The sequence below is a fragment of the Quercus robur genome, chromosome 4 (assembly GCF_932294415.1).
Source record: "Quercus robur chromosome 4, dhQueRobu3.1, whole genome shotgun sequence".
Classification (NCBI taxonomy): domain Eukaryota; kingdom Viridiplantae; phylum Streptophyta; class Magnoliopsida; order Fagales; family Fagaceae; genus Quercus; species Quercus robur.
Window position 1 is genome coordinate 57,636,022 of NC_065537.1, and position 17,238 is coordinate 57,653,259.

A 17,238-nucleotide genomic window follows, 5' to 3' on the forward strand; every position below is an offset into this window, starting at 1 on the left:
TAATCATATCCCATTGAAGTTTGAAGTTTGAACAGACACATATTGATATCATATGAGTTCCAAGTCAAGTAAATCCACTTTGAGCCTCACTGCCCTATGACAGACACGTGAAAAACTACCAATAGCACAGATAAAAATTTATGGTCCCTAAAGTTTTAAGAATTGGATTTTCAGAAAACAAATTAATGTCACAATACAACCTACCATTCCCTACGAAAAGGAGGGCGAAAAGGGGGGAAAACTTCAGAATTTGGAGAAGATTATTGTTTACTTTGAGAGTATACTTCCTCTCACATAAAGGTGAATTCATGATAGGTGGGATCCAACTCCCTGTAAGGAGAGAGTATACTCCCACAATACACAATAACAACCTAGTTTTTGGAGAGGGAAAGTATAAAACAATTATCTTAGATGAGTTTGGTGGTGTATTGATGGCTTGGTAGTTGGTACAATTTAGACCTTTTATTGTAAAAGAAAAGTGAGGATTTAAAGAACTTTACATAGTAGACTACTCTAAAAATTCTAGTGGATTTTTGATCCCTAGTAAGACAGGAAAAGTAAACCTTAAACAATAAACATACTGTTCTTTAATTTCTTGACCAAGTTTTTAGCCACATCTCAATTTGGGTTTTCTTTTAGGTATCAAATCCTCTTATTTTGCTTCCATCCAAATTAAGAAGAATGTAGGATATCACATGGAGAGGTACAGAACAAGGGGTGCAATCTAGAGGGCTACTTCATGGTTATCACCAATTGGGAGGGCTATGTCAAAGTCACTAGTTACCAAATGCTCTTTTAAAACTATTAGAAAATATGTTTGGTAACTGTTTTTTTCTTCTTCTTAGTTTTCAGTTTCCAATGACTTTTTTTTTTTTTTTTTTTTTTTTTCCAATAACAAAAAACTTGTTTGGTAAGTTGAAAACAACAAAAAATAGATAATAGTTTTCGTTTTTAATTTATAAAGAAAAATGAAAACAGCCAAATGACTCCTTCTAGTTTTGTGTTTTTTTACGCTTATGAAAACATGGAGAAAACAATGTCCTTTTTATCACTCTAATGAATCAATGCTTTGGTTCAAACCTTGCAACTACACATATTCTGATTTTTATCTACAATATTATCAATGACATCCACACATAGATTGCCATCACTCCCTTTTATCTTATCTGCAACAATGAAACAAAAATCACATTTGTCCTGCATGGCAAGGAAAGAAATATCTCCCAAAAACATCTACAAACTCTTATTTATACTTTAAAGTCTAAGCTTCTACTCACTCACTCGCTTAATCTACACTTCATGGCCATCACCACAATATGCTCATCTCCAACTCACTCCCTAACTTTCCCAACCATTTCTTCACTCAAAACCTACCACCCTCTCCAACCCCAGTTGCATGTTTCTACATCTTCTACTAAATTTGACTCTAACATAGTCTCCAATGATGCATTAGTCATTGTTGCAGTTGTAGAGGTAGTTGCACTAGCCTAAGCAGCAGCTCAAGCTACTAGAAATGCTATGTTGGCTGCAGTTGAGATTGGTGAGGTTTGGAGTGGCAAAGAGAGTGCTAATATGTTGGTTGGGGATGGAAATGGAGGGTTTGGAGTGAGGAGGAAAAGGAGAAGAGGGTTAGAGGAAAAAATTGGTGAAAGTTGGAGAATTTCATCTGGGTCTGTTAAGTCTGGGAAATTGAGTACAGGGAAGAGGCGGAGCTTTGTTTATGCCTTAAGGTATGTTAAGAGTACACATAGAAACAACCAGAACAATAAGTTTTTTGATCAAATGGTTCAAATGTCCAATAGAATGCCGAACGGCTAGTTTCTCAACGGCTAGTCTAGATATGCAACGGTGTCGTTCTACTTAATACTGTGGTGTAAATGTATTTAATGATACACAGTGTTTAGGACTTATGTTATTAGTTGAAATGCTGCGTTTAGTCCTTATGCATTTAGTTCAATTGATACGCTGCGTTTTGTACATCATTAGATTAGTCTGTTGAGCAATTAAGTGGTAGTTAGTTAGTTCCTAATTTCCCTCCACATTATACGGATCAGTTCCGTGATTCTAGGGATCTGATCTGGGAGTTGCTGAGTCTCTGTAATCTATATAGACAGTACATCAAATGTAATACACAGTGAAACATTTATTTTCTTCCAGAAATCTCTTTTCTCTCTTCATCTCTCTCTCTAAACTTTCTCTCTTTTGCCCTCTGTTCTTTCACTGCTTCTCACAGAGTGTTTCACAGTGTGAACACCATTGTAGAATCTTTTCAACCTTAGTTAGATTCTCTTCATGGTATCAGAGCAGCAATCGATCCCAGCAACAATGGCAGAAAACACCTTAGCTTCACCTTCAACAACTATGCCCTTAACCTCCATAACCATACCTTCAACTTTTACTTCTACCTCCATCAATCTCACAAATCAACCTCTGCTATTACTCTCAAATATGTCAAACATGATGACAGTTAAATTGGATTCTTCCAACTACATCATTTGGAAGCATCAAATCTCCATGGTGTTAAAGACCTACTCCATGTTCGAGCTTCTTGATGAAGTTCCACTTGTTCCTGAGAAATTTCTCAAGGACTTATCTGGTACCATTACTTCAGTGCTTAATCCAGTTTATCTCATCTAGAAATCAAAGGAAAAAGCACTTCTTACTTTCATTAGCTCAACCCTCACTCCTTCAGTTTTGGCCATAACTGTTGGATGTTCTTCAGCACAAGAAGTCTAGAAGGTGATTGAAAATAGATTTTCCTCAATCTCAAGGTCACATGTGATGAACCTAAAGGGTGAGCTGCATAATGTGAGGAAAGGATTGGATTCTGTGGATGCATATTTGCAGAAAATTAAGGTGATAAGAGACAAGCTTATGGCAGTTGGTGTACTCTTGGATGATGAAGAGCTACTTCATGTAGCAATCAAAGGGCTTGCAAAAGAATTCAATGCATTCAAGTCTGCAATCAGAACCAGAAGCACCAAATTAAGCTTTGATGAACTAGCAACTCTGTTAAATGCAAAAGAAGATTCATTGAATGAAGGAATGGAGATCAAAGACTCCACCTTTGCAATGGTAGTTAGCACTGCACCAAGGTTTGACAATACAGGTGGTTATAATACTCACAACCAGTCTTATAATAGAGGGAAAGGATGAAATAACAATGGAAGAGGTAGAGGCAGAGGTCCATCTCCTAATCACTTCAATTAGTTTTCATCATCTCAATTCTCACAATCTCAAGGATCTTATACTAGACCAGAAAGGCCAATCTACCAGATTTGTGGTAAGGCAGGTCATCCTGCCTTAGATTGTTACCACAAGATGGATTATGCCTATTAAGTCAAGCATCCACCCACAAAGCTAGCTGCAATGGCAACTTCCTCCAACTCAATGATAACTCAGGAGCAACCTTGGTTGGCAGACAATGTAGCTACAGACCATGTCACCTCAAGCCTAAATCATTTAAGCTTCCCTAAGGCTTACACAGGTTAGGAACACCTCATAGTTGGCAATGGTCAGAATTTTCCTATTACTCACATAGGTAACTCTCTAATACCTGCTTCAAATACTCCTATTCAACTTAGAAATGTTCTTAGGGTTCCCTCTATTGCTTCTAATCTTGCTTCACTCCACAAAATTTGTCATGATAATAACTGTTGGTGTTACTTTGATGAAAACACCTTACTCATTCAGGCCTTGGCCATGGGTAAAACTCTGTACAAGGGCAAGAGTGAAGGGGGAGTGTACCCTATCTATCCTCACAAGGCCACTGACCTTTTGCTTCCTAATAAACTGTGCAATTCTATTCAACTCATTTCTTCTAGTTAGCATCTGTGGCACAAAGACTTGGCCATCCCAACTCTCAAATTCTTAAGCTTTTGTTACAAAATAATGGTTTGTCTTGTAATAATAGTGCTAATTTTGTCAATTCTTATATTCACTGTCTTCATGGCAAAATGCACAGACTTCCTTTTCCTAGTTCAAGATTTGTAGCTAATTCCCCTTTTGAGCTTGTACATACTGATCTGTGGGGTCCTGCACCTCTTAATTCAATAAATGGCTAAAAATATTATGTCATTTTTGTTGATCATTTCACTCGTTTCACATGGCTGTACTTACTTTTTGCTAAATCTGAAGTTTACTCCAAATTTGTCATGTTTCATGCTATGGTTAAAACACAGTTCTCAACCAATATTAAAACTCTTAGATCAGATGGTGGGGGTGAATACACCTCTAAATCCTTTGAATCCTTCCTCACTTCCAATGGGATTAATCATCAAATCTCTTGCCCCTATACTCCTTAACAAAATGGCTTAGTTGAAAGGAAGCATAGACACCTAATTGAAACTACAATTACCCTTTTATCACAAGCTTCCTTACCTTCTTCCTACTGGTCCTTTGCTGTTCAATCAGCTGTGACACTTATCAACTTACTTCCTACTACTACATTAGGTTTTAGTTCTCCTTGGTATAAGCTCCATAGTCAACAACCTGATATCTCTTCACTTAAAATCTTTGGCTGTGTTTGCTACCCATTTCTTAGACCATACACAAAACACGAGTTGAATCACAGAACCAAAGAGTGTCTCTTCTTGGGCTATTCTGCCATCTCTAAAGGTTACTTGTGTCTTGACCTACTCACTCATACTCTATACACTTGCAGACCTGTTTTGTTCAATGAAGCCAAATTTCCCTTTCTCTATACACCCTCTCCTACTTCATCCTCTCATCCTCCTAATCCTGATGTTTGGCTTTCTAATCTTCTCTATTTACACTATTTTAATCACCCTTCCATCCTAGGGCCATATTCCACTTCTACATCTCATCCCACAAATTCTAATCCTCCTCTTACATCTCACACTTCTTTAAAATTCCCTTATCAGACACTTCCCAAACCTGTCAACCATCTGTTTCTATTCCTACCACTTCATCTCCATCTGTTAATACCACTCACTCCACACTTTCATCTCCTCCAATTTCATCAATACCTACTTTTGCTGTCACTGCACCTTCCCTTCCTACAGCCACTACTTCTATCATTGCCCTTGTGAACATGCATCCTATAACCACCAGATCAAAGAATGGGATCTCCAAGCCAAAATTGTGTTACAAGGTTGTGGTTGACTATACTCACATTGAGCCCCCATCATACAAAATTGCTTGTAAATTTCCTCAATGGGTTAAGGCCATAGATGAGGAATTTTCTGCTTTACAAAGACAGAAAACTTGGACTCTTGTTCCTGCTGCTCTTGGTATTAATTTGGTGGGTTGTAAGTGGGTGTACAAGCTAAAATTGCACAGTGTTGGCACCATTGCTCGTTACAAAGCAAGGTTGGTTGCCAAGGGCTTTCATCAAAAGGTTGGTGTGGACTACTCTGAAACCTTTAGTCCAGTAGTGAAACCAGCTACAGTGAGGCTTGTGCTCTCCATTGCAGTCAGTTGTAGATGGCCTCTCAGACAATTAGATGTCTCCAATGCCTTCCTCCATGCTTTTCTAAAGGAGGAGGTGTATATGGAACAACCTCTAGGCTATGTGGATCAACAATTTCCTCATCACATTTGCAGATTGCATAAATCCTTGTATGGGTTAAAATAGGACCTAAGGGCCTGGTTTGATAGATTTACATCTCAACTATTGCATCTTGGATTTGAAGCTTCCATGGTCGATTCTTCCTTATTTGTGTTTGACTCTCACCAGACCATCATTTATTTGTTGGTGTATGTTGATGATATTATCATCACAGGCAACTCTTCTTCATAAGTTTCTCATCTTGTCACTGCCCTCAACAAGGCTTTTGAGCTCAAGGATCTAGGTGCTCTCTCTTATTTCTTAGGCATTCAAATTGTGCCTTCCAGATTTGGTCTTACTCTGTGCCAGTCCAAGTATGCTTCAGATGTGCTTCATAGATTCAAGATGGAGAACTCTAAGCCTACAAAGACACTTGTTGCCCCAATGTCCATCTTACTCCTTTTGAAGGCTCTGTTTTACCTGATCCCACTGAGTATAGAAGCATGGTGGGTGCTCTCCAGTACTTAACCTTCACACGTCCAAATTTGGCCTTAAGTGTTCATCAACTTTGCCAGTTTATGCAGAATCCCACTTCTTCTCATTTGGAGGTAGCCAAACGTGTTCTTTGTTATGTGAGGGGTACTTTACACTTTGGGGTTCATCTTGCTCCTGGTCCACTCACCTTCTTTGCCTTCTCTGATGTAGATTGGGCTGGAGACCCCACTGACAGGAAATCCACTACTGGAATGTTGGTTTTTGTTGGCTCCAACCCAATTTCTTGGTCTTCTAAGAAACAATCAATTGTTTCCCGTTCCTCCATAGAGGCAGAGTATCGTGCCTTGGCTTCCACAGTAGTTGAGCTAGCTTGGCTACGCATTCTGTTTAACGAACTTAGGCTGTTTCTTCCACACCGTCCCATTCTATGGTGTGATAACAATTCTGCTATAGCTTTGGCCTTTAATCCAGTCTTTCATTCTCGCACCAAGTACATCGAAGTTGATTATCACTATGTGAGGGGTTGTGTTCTTCGTAGCACTTTGGGGGTCAAATTCATATTTGGCCATGATAATTTTGCAAATATTTTCACCAAACCTTTACCTGGCCCTCATTTTTTGGTTTTATGTAGCAAACTCTTGGCTGACACTGCCTTGAGTTTGAGGGGGGATGTTAAGAGTACACACAGAAACAACTAGAACAATTAGTGTTTTGATCAAATGGTTCAAATGTCCAATGGAATGCCCAACGACTAGTCCAGATATGCAATGGTGTCGTTCTACTTAATACTGTGGTGTAAATGTATTTAATGATACGTAGCATTTAGGACTTATGTTATTAGTTGAAACGTTGAGTTTAGTCCTTAAGCATTTAGTTTAATTGATATGCTGCATTTTGTACATCATTAGATCACTCTGTTGAGCAGTTAAGTGGTAGTTAGTTAGTTAGTTTTTGATTTCCCTCCACATTATATAGATCAGTTCCGTGATTCTAGGGATCTGATCTGGGAGTTGCTGATTCTCTGTAATCTTTATATACTGTACATCAAATGTAATACACAGTGAAGCATTTATTTTCTTCCAGAAATTTCTTTTCTCTCTTCGTCTCTCTCTCTAAACTTTCTCTCTTTTGCCCTCTGTTCTTTCACTGCTTTTCACAGAGTGTTTCATAGTGTGAACACCATTGTAGAATCTTTTCAACCTTAGTTAGATTCTCTTTAGGTTTGCCAGTAAAATTCTAGAATGGTTGCTATTTACTTATAATATAATTGAAGTGACTTTAGTATGTCTTGTGGGGTATGAACTTTGAATTTTAGTATGTTAATAGCCTCCTTTACATAATTTGTTAACAACCAGAAGAATTTTAACTCCAATTACTTTACTAGTATATTCCAATGGTTAAAGAGAATGCCTTCTCCATACAGAGTAGTTATGTAGTGAAATTTGTGAGTGTTAAGGTAGTTTGTTCTAATAATAACAGTCACTTGATCAATAAAAGTTTGAAATTTGCAAATGAAAGTCAATATTATCTCTATCAAAAATGGAAAAATAAGTGTTTGCATATTGATAGGAGGGAGCAAGGTTGGAAAGGATGAGAATAGGAGTTAGGGAAGCTCTAGGCTGTGAGCCAACATCAAAACAGTTGGCCAAGGCCATAGGGATGAAAAGGAGGAGTGTAGAAAAGATTTTGTGTGAAGGAAGAGAATAAAGACAAAAGATTGCTCGGAGCTACCGTAGACTGGTGGTTTCCATTGCCAAAGGTTATCAAGGCAGAGGACTAAGCTTCCAGGACCTCATTCAGGTTAGGGATGGCAATTTTGCCTCACCTCACTTGACCCGCCTCTCCTCGCTTCGCCCTGTGCGGGTTTTCCCCGCCCCGCAAAGGTGGTGGGGCGAGGATGGGGCGAGATTTTAGACCCGCATCACGGGGCAGGGCGGGGATGGGTTTACACTTTTTAGACCCACCCCACCCCGCCCCGCCCCGCCCGCATTATAAGGGTTAAATTGTAATTTTTTCATACCCTAAATCTCTATTATTTAAACAAAAATATCATCAGCTTATTTTATTTTACCTAACGTGGTTCTACCTCTTTTTTCTCTCTTGCAAAGTTGGAAATAAGGTACCAATTTTAACGTTTTTTCTTTATTAGAAACAAATTTATATACTATTGAATTACTGATTTCATTCATGATTCATACGTCTTTCTCAACTTACTTTTCATCATGAACATAATATAATTTTTTTTTTTTTTAATGAGGTATTAGTTTGAGGCTCTAAATATTTGTCTATGTCATTGTTTTTGTAATTTTGTGTGGGCATTTGGCTGTTATAAAATATAAGGTACGCCATCACACACCCCATTTTCTCTTAACACTTGGAATTCCCATTGGGATTTCACTTTGCTTAACAACACTGCTTCTTTATGCTTGTCAAAATTCGTATCTATTTTACGAGCTAGGTTTTTGTTTTTGAATTTTCATGTTAGAAATATGAGGTGGTGAATGGAGAACGAGATGATGAGGAATATGTTTCCCTATTGGTTTGATTGCCGATATGACGACATCAATCATGTATTAGGAGTTTGGATTATTTTATTGTGTCATACTATGAGATTTTTGTTGTGATATTTTCTTGTTAAACATTTAGATAATATTATTTAGTTTTTGCCAAAAAATAGTTTGATTTGATAGGATAAATTTATTTATAATTTCAAGTATATTTTTATTAATGAAACATGTCATTTTATTTGAAAAAATGGTAATAGTTGTAGGGAAAATTAACAAGAAATAAAGTTTTACAGTATAGGGTGGGGCTTCGCGGGGCCTTAAGGGGCGGCAAGAAAAATCTATGAGGGGCGGGGGCGAAGATCCCATCCTTCGGCCCCACCTCGCCCCATTGCCTTCCCTAATTCAGGTTGCCATACATTTTACTCTTAAATTTTGTTTCCTATAGTGTGTTGATGTACAATTTGTTTTGTTGTGTTTTCAGGAAGGGAGCATTGGCCTTCTTCCGTGTGCGCGCGGGGGTGGGGGGGTGGAGAAATTTGAGCTTGAAAGAGGACTTAAGTTGTCAACATATATTGGCTGGTGGATTAAGAAAGCTATTACAGGAACCATAGCAAATGACACTAGATTAGTGAGATTACCGGTGAGAAACTGTGTAAATTAACACTATGTTTATAGTCATTGCTACCTTTTAGTTAAGCTTGTCTAACTTCTGACCATTCCCTTCTGTTCAAAATGACTTAAACCCTCTAAGATTCTTCTGTGAGTATCTCTAGTTGCTGCATGATAGTTTTTATAAATTTTTGGTGAGTCTCTATGCTTGTTAGTTTAACATGTGTACATTAATCTAGCAAAAAAAGAAAAAGAAAAAAAAGGACTGGCTGAGGGAAGGAGAGAGTTGTAGGTTGTGGCGTTTCAATGCAAAATTTCAACGCTGAAGCAGAAATAAAGCAGGCTTTGTTGTTGGTCTAAATTCGACTCAAGGAGCATTGTCTTCCCCATTTAGTGTTTAACATGTATGTAATATGAGGTGTTTTAAAATTTGTTGGTATGTAAATACTTCAAGTAAATTCTTTACATATGTACGTATGTATGTATAATGTATATTGGACTAAGTTTCTGTCTTTGTGATTCTTCCCTTGAATTGCTTCTTTATTTTTTCCTTCAATCGAGATGCTACTAACTCAACACATTGTTTCCATTGAACCCTGCCTGATTTATTCTTTTTCTTTTCATTCTATTTTGTGGTTGCTGTAAATTGTATTTCCTAGAGTTGCTCATCAGATGGGATGCCAGTCTTTGTGAAAACTTGTACTGCTGTTCAGGTTGAGATGTTCTATAACAATAGCTTGTTTTAAAAATTTGTCAAAATTTTTGTTAGAACTAAGTCCAGATTTCAAGAAAATAACAATTTCCTTCCTCTTCACAATATTTTGTTCACCCTAACATGAGTTTTTGGGAGGTAAACCGGTAGATAGTGAATGTATGGTTAGCTTGCTATGTTTAGAGTAATGTGTGCAGGATGGTGGCGAAAATTGCATAAGCTAGCAACATTTTGACTAAAAGATTAGGGAGGGCACCTACCTGTGATGAAATTGCTAAAATGCTCAATGTGAATATTTCCACAGTGAGGCTTGTTTCTGAGAGGAGCAGACCCCTAGTGTCATTGGATCGAGCAGTAAGTGATCAAGGTCACATGACTTTCCAGGTTCTTTTCTTGAACTTTATTCCTAACATTAATTAATGATGAAGTTCTTCTTTCATTAATACTTTCCTACAGTTTTAATGTTCAAACTCAAGCCATTCCTCGTCATGTCAGTTAAGGTTATGAGTCCTGCATTTCCTATATTTGATATTTCTCATCTTTTGAAAATTGTGCTTAAAAATACAAATCTCCAATTGGATTCTGATACTACAAAGCATTGACCTCAAATCAAAGTTGCAGGATTAGATGAGATTGAAGTCTGGGGCTTTTAAATCCCAAGAATTCAAATTCCTTCCAGATAGTTGAGGCTAGAATTAGTTTCATACCTAGGTATCTCAAACAAGGTTCAGAATTTATAAGACTACTCAAAGACAGACTTATGAGTTGATAATCCAACCTGGAAAATTTTTTACAACAATAAAACTATACATCAATACTGTTGTTCACAAATAACTAGATTGAGGATTTTTTTTCCCCATGAATAAATAGTTTAAGAAACTTGCTTGAGATGAGGAAATTCACCGTCAATGAAACTTTACATAAGAAGTCTAATCCTGTTATCTATAAACTAATTTATAGCGAGGTTAATTGCAGGCATTTTTGGTCTCTTTTCCCATTGTAACATTAGTATAATTTCTTCAATATCTTGTCTATTATCTTCCATTTTAGCAATAAAAACTTTTTTTAAAATATGAAATATCAGTTAAGACATATGCCCCATTGACTAAATCTAATTCATTAGTTCAAAATTTGTTGCAGGATATCATATCGGGACTAGGTGAAACAATGCCAGAAAAGATGGTCAAGAAACAGCTAATGAAGCAAGAGGTGGATAAACTTCTCGAGACACTTAACAAAAGAGAAGAACATATATAGAGATTACGCTTTGGACTCAATGGAGAGCCACCTAGGTCTTGTGAAGAGATAGGAGGATTGTTAAAGCTGTCAGGGGAGAGGGTTCACCAGATCAATGTCATTTCATTATCAAATTTACGACAAAGAAGTATGAAAGACAATCTAGATGAATATTATGTTTTATAGATGTAGGGGTGTCAATGTTTGACACTAGTTTTTGTAGGTTAGGGTGGGAGCTTAGCTAGTTTGGGTTATAAACGGATCGATCCGAGAGTGACATGGTAAAAAACATGTCATTAGCAGGTCAACCTGCATAACCTACAATACACAAGTTTGACATGTCAATTTATTTATGTCAACTCGAAATAACCTATTTAACACAACTCATTTAACTCGTATGACAAATAAATATTCATTTTATTTTAGATTTGTCAAATACTTTTTATATCCAACCTATATTTTAAACTTGCAAAAAAAAGTGAGTAATTAAAAAAACGTATAAGTGATATAATTGTAAATTGAAACTGTAAGGTCGCAATTTGAATCCTAGGCCCAAAAGTTAAAAGGATCTAGGCCCAAAGAGCCCAATACAATGAATTTGTAGAAAGTAGGTTAGAAAACTAGGCTATAATAAGTTGGGTAGCAATTATAGTGGATTTAAATGACAATAAGGTAGAGATAAACTGATTTTTACTAAAGAAAATAGTTCTCGGTCCAGTCCGAAGAGATCAGTTCTTGTATATCTTTCTTGAATTTGATTACAAGTATAGTTCTTAATGTTACAATATTCTTCTCTTAAATTTTTGATCCCCTTCTCTCAGGGTCTCCCTTCTATTTTATACTATCTTTTCCTTTTCATTTCTGCCCTCCACATGTAGATTAGATTGCTGGTGTTGATCCTTGTCACATCAGCACCTTCCTGAAGTCTTTGGAGAGTAGCTGTAAGGCTGATAATTACTGTTCAGGTATCACTTCCTCATTAATGTGGCTAAAGAGTTAGTTGCAGATCATTCAATGCGGTGATAACAGCTTTCCCTTAGATATTTCCCAGCTCCCATTTGTCCTGTATGTCCATAATGCATATCTTTATCAACAGAATTTCCTAGGATGTCACCATGAATGACAGATGACACTTTCTGACCTCTTCCTCGTTTAGCCGAGGAGATGCTCCTCCTCGGCTTCCCTTTCCTGCCTTCTCATATATAGCTTGATTAAGGAGTCCTGAGTTTTACATCTTTATTACTGTTTATCTGTCTTCGGACCACAAAGTGTCCTCGGACAATGCCCAAGGCCCAACATATATTCTTGGGCCCCTTATCCCTATAGAAACTTTACAAACATTAGATCTCTAAACCCTACAAAAACTTTATTGATATATGTTATTTTGAATTTGGGTTAAATTGTATGCATTTCTTTTGGAATGTAAAGAACTTATTTCTAGATGAATGTTATATTTTTTGTTGAACTATGTTATTTTGAATGTGAGTTGAATACTTGAAGTGTATGCACTACATTTGAGGTGTAAAAAACTAATTTCTATATGGATGTTATATTTAATATTAAGCGGATTGAAATGGGTTAGGTCACATTTGTGTCAACCCAACACAACCCATTTATTAAGCGTGTCAAGTTGGTCTGGTCATGTCAACCCACCCCATTAATAAGTCAAGTTAGAGTTGAAGTGTTATGACACAATTATTAAATGGGTTAGATTCGGGTTAAGTCATTTAGTTGAATATCCCTATTTCGACACGACACGAACATGACACGCTAACTCAAATTTACACCCCTATATAGATGTTCTTGAGTTGATTAATAGAAATAGAAGATAGGAAACAAAATGAATATGACAACTAAGATTTGTACATTTTACCATCATAGACCAAGATATAGGAATTTTACATTCCTATGCTCAATGCTTTGGTTATTTCCCATTTTCATTAGATATGAAGTGAGTAGAGATGATTTGTGCTAAGTACAATATGATGGGAAAGTGGGCACTCTTTCATGCTTGTGATGTGCTTTGTTCCTTGTCATGCACCCAAACACAATGTATGAGCTATACATGTGATAACAATGCACACCCAAAAACAAAAAAAACACCTTATAAGTCTGCAAGGCCCTAGTAAAGTTCAATAATTATTCTCTAAAAGGGATTTAGTAACAATTATAAATTATATGTGGTGATTTATAAGACTATCATGTGAATTATTTAAACAAGTCACATGACTAATTAAAAAAATTATATAACTAAAACTACATATGGATGGTTTTTTCAATCATCATATAATGGGTTGAAGAAAAATAGATACAAACCAATTTGTAGCTAAACTTGTTCCCAACACAGTAGTACAACTACAAACCCTCCCGCCTTGTGAAGTTTCTTTGAATAAACCCATATTAATTGTTCAATTTTCTCTCATGTACACAAATTCAAAATTGCCAAGGACGTGTCACCATCCTAAAATAGACTCCAACTACGGGTGCATGGGAATTTCTTCAGCCAGAAAGATTGAATGATTTGTAATTGAAAGTTTGAATAATTTGTAATTGGCCAAATTCCAAAGGGAAATAGAATAAAATTGTTTGGTTCTAAAGACTTAGGATTTTATGTATTTAGAACTTTAATGTGTATTGTTGGCAAACCATGATCAAAACAAGATGTTTAGTCGTGTTTAGACTTGCTCAAAGTTAATTCATTTATGTAAAGTTGGAACAAGCTGATGCAGAAATCATTTATGCTTCTCGGCCTGGTTCGATCAATCAAAGCTTAGGCTCGATTAATCGAAAATCGGGTCAGATGCGTTTTCTGCAAAATTCCAGCTCAGCCCTAGTTTGTTTTAAAACATTTAGGGTTTTCTAATTTGTCCTAGGTATATAAGGCAAACCCTACCCACGTTTTAGTGTTGCTCATATTGCTGTTTGTGTAAATTTCTTGTGAGATATGTGAGGAGCTTTCCTTTACACAAGTTTAGGATTATCAAGAAGGAGATTTCTTCAAGAGCTTGATGATCATTCAGTTGCTGCCATAAGAACTTAAAGAAACACAAGCGGGTGTGCTTGTACTTTCTGGAGAATCCAAGAAAGAAGGAGTCCGTGGTTTCGGAGCTTACACGTAGTCAGGTCAGTCAGTTTCTACTGGTGGATAGCAATAGGATGTTAGTGGTCTAAGTCCTGTTGAACAACTTCGATTCTTTTATAGTGGATTCAGGTTTACCTTAAAGATAGCGAGGTTAAATCCTCCCCAGATTTTTACTGGTTTGGTTTCCTAGGTGATCATATCATTGTTTTATTTATCTTTCCGCTGTTTTGCATGATATGATTGTTTGATTGTGATAACCTAGATTTGGAATTTGGACTAAGTAACAACTTGGCTAATTATCTAGGTTAATCCAATTGTATTTTCAAGGGGTCTAAAAACTATCAAATATGATCAAGAAAGATCATTCCAATTGAATGATCTTTTGCCAAGAAGATCAACCATTAACATCTTATTTGACTCCTGTTACAGTATACTTAATATTTTAGTGTTAGAAAACAGGAAAAGGTAACGTATTCATTATATTTTGTTTATCTAGTTTAATTTTTTTTTAATGAATAAGCCATTTTCTTCAAAGTCTAAACTCCACTCATGAATTAAAAGATTCTTAATAGTTAGACAGATACCACATACTACAATCTATTTTCTTATGTAATTATCCCGAAATTTTATTACTTATATGCAAATTTTTATGCTGGAGAACAAATTATTACCCAAAGAATTTAAAGTCCTCTTTTTTGGTAGCTATAAATATATATATATATATATATATATGTAACAAGTAACAATAATGTTTTTTCTACTTTTATTAAAACTTTAGTTCCTTATTTTCATTTTTCTTCTCCTACATTCGTTTTCCTTTGATCAGTTTTAAACTTTAAAAGATATTGATAAAATAGAAAAGATTGTCTCGATCTTTATTATTTTTTGGAATGAATTTTGACATAAAAATAATTAATAGTGTATTAATTATAATTATGATATAAAATAAATATAACAAGAAGAAATACAATAAAAAATTCATCAAAAAGGAAAATTTAACCTAATAAAAAATCAATATATAAAGGGAAGGGGGGGGGGGGGGGATGATTTCTTTGGCGAGCTAAGGGCACTTATCCCGCTCCCGTCCCGCTCTGCCTTCGCCCTTGACTCCCATACTGGGGAAGTTCAAATCTCTCTCCCCCATATGTTAAGCACTTTGTATATGGGAGATGTCAATTAAACTATAAAAAAATCTAGGGAGGGGGAGGGGGAAGAAAGAAGAAGCATAAGGAAAAGAGGCGACACTATGAAAGAAGCTAAAAAAAATACCATTTGTTTTAACCTATATAATATGCTACCATATTGATAATTTTGGCTAACATTTTAATTAAATAGTTTGTCTATCAAATTTTTTTTAGAAGAATTGATAGCCACAAGAAACATAAAAAAAATTATAATAACATCTATAATCTAAATGAGTTATTATTAACTATTAAAATAGATCTCAAAAATACAACTTTAAATAGAAATAAAAGTAACATATCTTCAAGTAAGTTATATAATATAATATCATCCAAGAGTCTTGCAATTCAACTTGTTAGCACTTCTTGATATTTCTAAATATTAAATATTATAAAATATTTAAAGAGAGCCCCCCAAAAAAAAAAAAAAATCTGTAGGGACACGGTTTTAGTTGACCCGATCCTTGTTGGTCAGGCCTTGGCCCAAAAGGTCCCACACAATGAATTTTTTGTAGAGTATGGGCTAAAGAACTTGGTTTCAGTTAGCTTAAACGGTTTGTTGCATGGGCTCAGGGGGTACAGAGACAAGAATAAAAAGAGATAGCAGTGAAGAGAGATCTTTCTCAAATGATCAGGTCTCCAACTTGACTAATGGGCACAGATTCATGCAAACAAAAGTTCTCTACAGTGTTCTCTCCTCTCTTTCTCTCCGTCTCCCGTCCCCCTCTCTTGGGGGACTTTTACATATTATATAGGCCCTCTCCTATCATCTGGGCTTTACACTTGTTGATCATCCAAACCCCTACTTGAGCACCTGTCCCATCAGACACCCTTATCAGTTCTTTGTGAGTTGCAGTGGCCAAGGTAGCACTGTTCAGGGGTATTCTCCTCATTAATGCGGCTAAGAGAGTAGTTGTGATACATTTTATGTGGTGGTGGCAGTCTTTGCTGAGATATTTTGGGTCTCCTTCCTTTTTACGTATTCGGAGAATGGGCTACAGTGGTTGAGACGCACCTTTGATCTGGATTTTGCAGCGTCCGAGGAGGAATTCCTCCTCGGACATATGCTCTTTGCCCTAATGGGCCTAAAATAAGGATTCTGGGCCACGATGTCTCCTCGGACGGATTGGTCCTCGGACGGGTCCAAGCCCCAGTCAACCTATTATTCTAGGTTGGTCCCCACAAAATCCTTTTTAAATTTTTATAAAAAAAATAATAGGATGAGCTTCGCTCCTAACAGAAAATATTTTGGCTAGCATTTTTTTTTCTATTTCCAATGACCATTTTTTTGTTTCCAATAAAAAAAAAAAAAAAAAATTGTGGTAAGTTGAAAACAACAAAAAATAGATAATAGTTATCGTTTTTAATCTATATATATATATATAAAACCGAAGCCTTTGCTGGCACCACAATTTTCCACGTCAGCACAATATTTAAAAAATAAAAAATAAAAAATAAATAAAAATTATAACTCCTCAAAACCCTAGCAACTTTACCCCTCTCTCAAGTTAAGAAATATAAAGCCACTGTTTCTGCAAACTCTCTCTTTCTCCAGACGTAGGAAGCCCTAAAGCATTCAAGATCTACAAAACCCTAGCAACCTTACCCCTTTCTCAAGTTAAGAAATATAAAGCCACGGTTTCTGCAAACTCTCTCTCTCCAGACGTAGGAAGCCCTAAAGCATTCAAGATCTACAATGCACGATATAGATTTTAGCTTATAAAGTTCAGTTTTTGTAAGGTTAGTTTTGTTTATATATTAATTAATACATAGTACTTTGTTCACCATTGAATACTCATATAATCAATTTCCAATTCAGTGTTCAAGAATTAAACCAAAATTCTAACTGCGCTATCATAAAATATTATTATTAATATAAATTTTATAGAGTTGCAGTGTTCAAGAAT

General features: G+C 36.1%; 1 pseudogene; it reads left to right on the top strand.

Annotated features, from left to right (window-relative positions):
• The first annotated feature begins 8,510 nt into the window (after positions 1–8,510).
• LOC126724667 (small nucleolar RNA Z102/R77) lies at positions 8,511–8,596 on the top strand (annotated as a pseudogene).
• Positions 8,597–17,238: the final 8,642 nt, after the last annotated feature.